Source organism: Cynara cardunculus, unplaced genomic scaffold (genome assembly GCF_001531365.2).
Source record: "Cynara cardunculus var. scolymus isolate 2C unplaced genomic scaffold, CcrdV1 Un_Scaffold_1817, whole genome shotgun sequence".
NCBI lineage: Eukaryota > Viridiplantae > Streptophyta > Magnoliopsida > Asterales > Asteraceae > Cynara > Cynara cardunculus.
This window is the reverse complement of record NW_020200883.1, coordinates 29,898-38,999: the sequence shown is the minus strand read 5'-3', so window position 1 is coordinate 38,999 and position 9,102 is coordinate 29,898. Positions and strand designations below refer to the sequence as shown.

The 9,102-nt window shown below is 35.8% G+C and overlaps 1 pseudogene; it reads right to left on the bottom strand.

The window, feature by feature from the left end:
* Window positions 1-8,258: 8,258 nt before the first annotated feature.
* The window catches only part of LOC112502725, a 7,896-nt pseudogene continuing 7,052 nt past the window's right edge, over window positions 8,259-9,102 (bottom strand).

The following is a 9,102-nucleotide window of genomic DNA, read 5'->3' as shown; positions in this document are numbered from 1 at the left end:
CATCAGCTTTGGGATCGAACTTTCCAAGTTGGTCGCGATTGTTGAGAATATAACAAGTACAGCCAAATAAGTGAAGAAAACTTATAAAGGGTTTTCGTCCATGGAAGAGTTCATAGGCTGTCTTCTTGAATATTTTCACGATCAACAATCGATTTTGAGTGAAACAAGCAATGTTGACAGCTTCAGCCCAGAATTGAGTAGGGAGATGGGATTCACTGAGCATTGATCGAGCAGCCTTAATGATTGTTCGATTTAATCTTTCAACGACCATATTCAGTTGAGGAGTTCTCACTGAAGAAAAGTTGTGAGAGATTCCCTTGTCCTCAAATAAGTTATCCATAGTACTGTTTTTGAATTAAGTGCCATGGTCATTTCTAATAGATCGTACTTTAACATTGTTTAGTACTTCTATCTTTTTGATGAACGAAATGATTTTTTCAAGTGCTTCATCTTTGGATCTGGGAAAGAAGACCCAAGTGTACCTGACATACTCATCTACAATGACGAGTGTAAACTTCTTTCCAGCTAGGGATTGCACGTTGACTGGACCAAAGAGATCCATATGCAAAAGCTAAAGAGGTGCAGTCACTGAAGAGATTTGCTTCGACTTGAAGCTAGCTCTTGTATGTTTTCTTTTTCACATGTTGGGCAAAGAGATTCCTTTGCAAAAGAGTGTTGCGGAAGATCAGTGACGAAATCATTTTTTGACAGCTCGCTGAGTGTCTTGAAGTTGAGATGAGATAGTCGTTTGTGCCATAGCCAGTTAATATCTGACGAGGCTTTAGAGAACAAGTAGCTATATTCGGTGAGAGAAGAATTCATATTGATGATGTATACATTCTCTAGACGAGAACCGATTAGAGCTACCTTATCATCTTTGTGAAGAACGTGACATGAATTCTTTGAGAATTTAAATGTATAATCTTTATCACACAGTTGACTGATGTTAAGAAGATTGTGCTTCAGTCCTTCAACATATGCAACGCGTTTGAAAGTTGTTACACCATTGGTTAATATACCAAAACCTTTGGTATATCCTTTTCCACTTCCTCCGAAGGTTACGGAAAGTCCTCTTTCTTTCTTGAAATGAGTTAGAAGGGATTTATCTCCAGTCATATGTCTTGAACATCCGCTATCAAGATACCATATACCTTAGACATCCTGTGCAAGGAAACAAAATAAGAATGCTATTGATACCCAGCTATTGGGGTCCAACTTTGTTAGAGGCTTCATCCTCTGATGCTGAAGATCCAACATCAGTAGATGGCATCACCGAACCTGAAGAGGTTTGAGTGGGGAAAGGAACAACCTCTCACACTACTAAGGTAGTTTCAATGGAAGTCTTCACTGAGCCTGACGAAGAGGCTTCAGTGGTAGGAACTACAACGTCTGATGCAGAAGATTTTTCAGTAGGAGTTGTCTTCGCTGAGCCTGAAGAAGAGGCTTCAACGGTTTTCTTCACCTTTGTTTGCTTGTACAGCCTTTGTGGATGATTTCGCCTTGGTTGATTTCTTAGCCTTGCCTACTTTCTTGCCCTTAGCTGGTGAGCCAGCTTTGGCGGCAGAAGGACACTTGCTAGTAATATATGTTTTCTCACCACAGTGTTTACACTTCCTAAAGCTGATAGTAGCTTTAGGGCCAGGAAGTATCAGACTAGAAGCAAGACCAGCTCCAAGGATTCCCTTCTCATTGGTTCTAGGAGGAACCTTTGAGGAATTGGATTCCTTAGGTGAAAAGTTCACCTTGAGTTGTGACTTGGTTTTCTGATGGATTCAGATTTCCTAGTCCCTGAAGAGGAAGAAGCTTTACAAGCTGAAGGAATAGACCTTGATCTATTAGACTTGTTAGACTTCTTGGGAAGGGATGCTATGACAACGGATTTACCTTTGTCTTTGCACCTAGAACTCGAAAGAGTTCCTTCAAGATGACTCTCAGTAAAAGAAGAAGACTGAGAGGAAGAAGTGTTGGGAATAGAAGAGACGAAGGTGCCAAAYTTGAGCATGGACCTGTCTGTAACACATTCTTCCTGATCAAAGGAGAATCCTAGACCAGTCGGTATTTTGGCAGGAATCTAAGCTTAATGATCTCAGAGGCCTTAATGGAAGCTTTACACCACCCTTCAATGGTAGCTTTCTCAGCCTTGAGTTCAGCGATTGCTCGCTCACGCTCAGCGAGTGCCTTCTCACATTCAACAGTGATGGCTTGGTTTACAATAACCTGATCTTTAAGATTTTCCTCAACCGAAGTAAGTTCTTTGATCTTAGAATGAAAAATCTTTAATTGCTCTTGAAGATCAACGTTCAGCATTTCTGCTTTCGATTTGCCATTGAGGGCATTGTAAAGGTCAACCGTCAGCGTATCCAGTGCAGAAAGACTGGAAGAAGAAGAGGGTTCGTTCAGGAAACATACCTAAGTAGAAGAAGAAGATGGCTCAAAGGAAGTAGGTGCTTCTGAAGATTCTTCATTTGCATATATGGCCATCAAGCAGATATAGGCTGTATCCTCTTCATCTGATGATGATTCATCGGATGACTCAGCCCAGTCATGCTCTTCAGCAACAAGGCCTTTAGCCTTTCGCTGGTTGTTCTTCATCTTCCTATACTTCTCCTTCAGTTTTGAATATTTCTCATCTTTGGTCCTGAAGGAGGAAGGAGCTTTGGAAGATGGCGTCGCAGTCTTCTTTGATCTGCATTCACCTGCAAAGTGTCTGGGCCAGTGATAGTTGTAGCAGACAGCTGAAGCCTTGTCTATTCTTTCAGACTTTGGCTTTTCCTTGAGGGACAGCTGAGGAGATCTGCAGAAGTTGATCTTACTGGCGAACCTCCTAAAAGACTTAGTTAGGAGTGCCAAGGAGTCATCAAAATCTGTTAAATCAGATTCTGGAATATCCTCAGAGATAGAAGAGTCTATCTTCGTGATAACAACGAAAGGAAGAGAAGAGACAAAAGGGGTAGAAGAAGTTTCAACTGAAGAAGCTTCAGAGATTAAAGCCAAATGAGAGCTTTTCATTTCCCTGGAATCTTTTACAAGATTTCTCTTCAGTTAACGAGATTGCTCATGGTTAAGCAGAATCCCATATAAAGTAGAAAGAGAAAGAGTAGACATGTCATTGGACATCTTGAGACACATGGAAAAGGTGTCCCAAGACTCAGGAAGGCATTCTAGAAACTTGGTTAAAGTTTCAAAATTAGAATATTCCCTGCCGACAGCCATAAGATCAATAACAAGGCAGTAAAATCTTTGATGTACTTCAGACAGCGTCTCAGACTTTCCACAGAGAAAGCTTTCATATTGTCTTACTAGATTAATCTTTCTGGTCTCTTGAACCTGAGTGGTACCTTCATATTAGACATAAAGTATGTCCCACACGGATTTAGAAGATTTGAGTTTCATCACTGAGTGATAAATCTCATCAGGAACAGACTTAGCTGTTATAGACCGAGCACGCATGTCTATAGCTATTTTCTTCTTGTCTTTATTGCTCCATTGATGTGGGAGCTTTGGAATCTGCCGTTCAGGAATCGCGGCAGTCGTAGCTGTTGCTGGAACAGCCGGAGCAATATCAAATGTAATATATGGTCCATTTTCTATATAATGTGGAATTTTAGGATCCACACCTTCAAGAAAGATGGACATCCGGTTCTTCCAGAGACTAAAATTGTCACGGACAAACTGGGGAGGTTTGGCAAGAGAGCCAYTRTCTTTTGTGTGTGTGTGTGTTTGTAATTTGTAAAGCCATTTGTAAATGGTAAAGTTATCTAAGAAAAGAGATAAATTAATATAGAAAACAGCTAAACAGAAAGAGAGAAGAAAACACTGCTCTGATACCACTTGTTGGTCCCTTGAGGGTCTACAAGAATAATAAAACAGTTTGTAGAAGGGGGGGGATGAATACAAACACAATATTTTTAAATTTAAAATATATATTGATAAAGAAGATCAATAAAGATTTTACAAGATTGTTTGCGGAAAGATAAGGTAATAAAAACCTATCTAAACAATCTTTGGTTACACACGAGTTCTTAGCAAACAAGAAAAGAAATTGTTGTAAAGAGAAGATCCTTTACTTAAGCTAGAAAATGCTTGAAGTAAGAATTAGGTTTAGATAGTGAGTTTCGCGCACTCTACATGGAGAAGAAACACTTCTATTTATACCCAGTGCATTAAATGTTCATTTAATGCAATATGGTAGGGTTAGAGTGCGTGTCAAGCCTTAAGAGGAAGGCTTGTTCTTTGCTACAGTGAATAGTACAAAAAACACTATTCATGAGCAGGCATCCTTACCTAAAGTTGGTGGACAATAGAGTCGACTAGTCGGCTCCGTACCGTACCAACTTTCATAAGGGTATGGGTTTGTCCTTTGTGTGCATAAGGAAAAGACAACAACAATCATGTTAAGCAAGCTTCCTTTGATCGCTGAATGTTGGAATAACCTGAAGGTCTCTTCAGCATTCGCTGAGGCTTGAGCAGTCTTCACACATTTGTAGACATGCTTGTAATCACTGAGTACCGCTTTAGATCACGTACTCGCCAGTCTCTAATCTTCAGTTTCAGTCTTCGACATTTGCTGAAGGTTCTTTGGTGTGAGTGTTGTCTTCTTGAAGTATCGCTGTCTCTGATTGATTTACAATACAAGTTCTTCAGCGATCACTGAACAGACTTAGTGATGATCGCTGGAACTAAAAAGACAGAAACATAAATACAACGTATAAGTGAAAAGAGATTATCATCAAATCACTAAGAGAGAGGATCAACAGTTAATATGATAAATATGATGTCTCATCCACATGTCCATGCTACCAAAAAACTGAAAAAACATTGAATATGGTGTCTCATTCACATGTGCATTTAACCCAGAAAATTGAAGGACGTTGAATGTCGTGATTCATTCACATGTACATACAACCCAGAAAATGAAGAACGATGAATATGAGGAATCATTCACATATGCATACAACTTAGAAAATGAAGGATGGTGAATACGACGACTCATTCACATGTGCATACAACCCATAAATCGAAAGATGATGAACGTGGTAATTCACTCACATGTGCATGGAACACAAAAATTAAATGAATTGAACAGTTATTGAATTCTTTTTGTAGATATTTTTGTAGGTTATGGAATTTTTTTTTGTAGATTGTTGAAATATATTTTTGTAGACTTTTTAGAGAATTAATGAAGCTTTCATTAATTAAAGGTACCATTTTGCTCTTTTCCATTTAATAAAATGTTAAAACTGGAATTTTTTTAATAAATTGTTGAATTAGAACTTATTGTTAATGATTAGAGTGGTCCTTAATTTTTCAATTTTTGGCGGTTTATATATATATATACTAATTGTGTACCCGTATAAGATGCAAGATGTAAAAAATTTCTTTATAAATCATTAATAAAATAGAAATTCAACTATTTATTGGCAAAAGATTCAAACTTTATGCTTAAACAAAATTAAATTACCAATACAGTCTTTAATTACATCTTAATCACTTTCGTTACACTTGCCACTATTCATATAGTCCCCTTTATTTTATCTCTTCTTTTTTTTTCCTTCAAACTTGCTTCCTTTTTTTACCTGTATTCATAAATCATGACATGAGTTTGATTTTTACATGATGTTTTTGTTCACATGTAGTATCTTCATGGAACTTCAAATGTCATCTGAAATAACCTTTCCAATATCTTCCTCGGTATCAAGCTCATTGATGCTGAGCACCTAAGTTTCCGGATCAAGTTTTTCCCAGCTATGAATCTTCCATGTTGACTAAAAATGATCATGCATGCTTGTTGAAGGGGATGCCATCTATGGTTGTCATTTCTCCTTTACTCATTCCTGGCCTTGAAAAACAATTATCAATATGATGAACATCTACAAAGCCTTAGGACAGTTTAACCACATAAATTTGTATATTTATGATGCATAAACTTAGCAAACATTGTTCTCTATACAGTCCAACAATATGTGAGTACTCCTACATCCATGATGTTCACGACTATTAACCTATTTACCATACATTGCATCACGACATCTATGGGAGTGTTGCCAACAAAGTTGCAATTAAGGAGGCGTGTAGTTTGGGAAGTACGTATGTATCAAGTATCACAAATCAATTCAAATGAATGTAACACAATTATTATCGTATATCTATGCTTATCATATTAGTTCATTTTTTTATAAAAGCGAAGAAACCATTGAAAATCTCTTACTATAAGTTAAAAGAAACATCACAACTATCTAAACCAAATACTATTACCATAAGAAATGCTAAGAAATGACAACTAACAAAAGTCTAAAGCGATAATAACCCTTTACAGCTTCATAATGCAACTACCGAAATGTAAAATCCAGCTATTTTTACCAAAGAGCCTTTGGCCTAGCGGTATGTGAGTCCTTAGCCTCCTAGGAGGTCAAGGGTTCAAACCTCACCAAAGGTGAGGAGGGTGTGTGAGTTTATTTATTCTATTTGTTGTTTATAAATATTATATACTTCAAAAAAAATCCAACTATTCCATGTTGTATTTGCACCAACCTAGAAGACAATTAGAGATTGTAATTTCGAGTTTTTGTCTAGATGGATTATAAGGTACTAGTATAGATATAAATGGGCTTAATCATTTGAGAACCACATATTTTGTGATAACCGTGGGAACTATTATCGTAATGTATTGTTTTATATAATTTTTTCTTTCTAAGACTAGAAATTAATATATTGATTAACACATATTTGATTCACAATTTGTTAGTTTTTCTTATGTACTCGGTTCATAATGTGAAACTTTTTGGTAGTATAACATATGATACACCAGTTCTCAAATGAAAATCCCTATATATATATATATGTGTGTGTGTGTGTGTGTGTGTGTGTGTATGTGTGTGTGGGTGGGGGGGTTGGGTTCCAGTGAGAAAGGAAGTTATGGTGAGAAGCGTAAGAAGAGATCTTCACCCTTGGATTAATGTTAATTAAATGTCAATACTAATGAGTTGTACCAAGATGCACCAGATCAATTCCTGTCTAAAGCACAATTCATGGGTGGACATGAGATTAAAAGTGATCAAAAGTTCAGATCTCTTTTTACGCTTCTCAAGATAACTATCTTTCTCACACGATTCTTCGCCTATATATAAAGGTCTAATCAAATGAGAACTCAGTAGTTTGTGATAACAGTAAGATCCAAAGTGAGCCAATCATTTAATACAACTTAATGTTACTTTTTAAAATAAAGTATAAGAGTAAATTTAATATTCTCATTTTCTATTTTAATTAATTATTTAACATCTCTCTCTCTCTCTCTCTCTATATATATATATATATATATATATATTTAACAACTCTATCTCTCTTTCCATATCCTCATTTTATATTACCAATTAATATTATATATAAATATATAGTAGTTGTTTACCCGCGCAATATGGCGGGAGCCGTGAATTTTAACGAATTTGAAATTCCACTGGTTTTATTAGAGAAGATTTTAACGATGATATAAGTTACATTTGGTCCTTACATATTAATACAATTTGAATAAATAAGAGTTATGGTTCCAATTACAGTCTATCGATGAAAAAAATTGTATGACAGTTTAAAATCTAACATATTTAAACGACTCCACAAATGTGTTTGATTTACACCAAGAGCAAAGAATCAAGAGATCGAGAGCGAGATCGAGACTGAGAGTTATAGAGCAATTGAATGGAAGAACTTTTAATGACTCATGATGAATATCAGTTTGAATCTCACCTTGGGGAATGGGGAGAAGACTTAGAGGCATGAGAAGGTGAAGGCATGAATGAATGGTGTCAAAAGTATATTGGGAATATGAAAAGAAAAAGTAATAATGTGCATTGATAACTTGTACTATATGTTATTTTAATTGTAGATTAAGAGATTTTAAGAATGAATGCATAAAGTAGTAGTACTTAATGCATTATGAGTTGTTTTTAAGACTTTGTGCATAAATGTATAATACTTTGTGCATTAAAAATTGTTTTTAAGACTTTTTACAAATTTGGTTTATAAGATAGTATAGATATGTCATAAAAGAAATCTATATATATATATATATATATATATATATATATTAGAGCACTTTGTAAGGCTTACCACAATCAAGATCCTTATTATTATATTCTAGTAGAAAATGATGAGAAAATACCATCATGATCTTTTGAAATAATATAGATCTAATCCACAATGCCAAGGCACTACTTCATAGCTTGTGTGGATGATGTAGAAATATGTGATGGAATTATTTTGACTTAATCATAGAAACCCACCTCCAATGTATCTTTCAGTTCKTTYGTCTTTGCATCAATAAGCTCRATTGCTAYAGGTTTACCATCYCTTACYAGAGTGATCCGTCAATATAAAAGRTGAATTAGACAAATATGAACAATGATGCATTTTAGTCCCCCCATCCCACCCCTACCATAAAAAGGGTTAATAGTGTAAGAACTTTGCATGCAAATACACCAGTATGATAGTCAATCTTTCGAGGATTTATGAGAACCCTTTGAGCCAATTTCCCATTTTCAGGGTCGAACCAGGCATCAACTGATTTAATGCTTCTACAAAAATCACCTGTAAGACGATGAGAAGCTTTGCCATATAATTGTATTAAAAAACAAATAAACAATGAAACACCAGAACATATTCAAAATTTCCACATCAGGGCGAGGCAACAACTTCATCACCTCTCTGTCTCTCTCTCTCTCTCTCTCATAGAGTTCAATTAATAATGTCAAATAGTACTATATGGTTACATAGTATAAGGTAAAAAAAGGAAAGAATGTTTGAAAAGATGTGTATTTACAGCAGATATCTGCAGAAAGAATTAACAGTGCCTACCTCACTTCCAAGTGTTGTATAAACATCACTGAATTCAAGACCAATGTAACCACTTCCTACAATAACTATCCATTCTGGTATTGTCTATAGTCTTAGTGCATAATCACTGGTTATTATGGTCTTACATGCACGCAGCTGATCAGTAACATTATGAAGGTATTAAACAGTTAATTTCAGCATCAGATTAAAATGCTCTTGCAAATAGGGAACTATAGTACAAAAATAAACAACACAATATATTCAAGTGAAACAGAA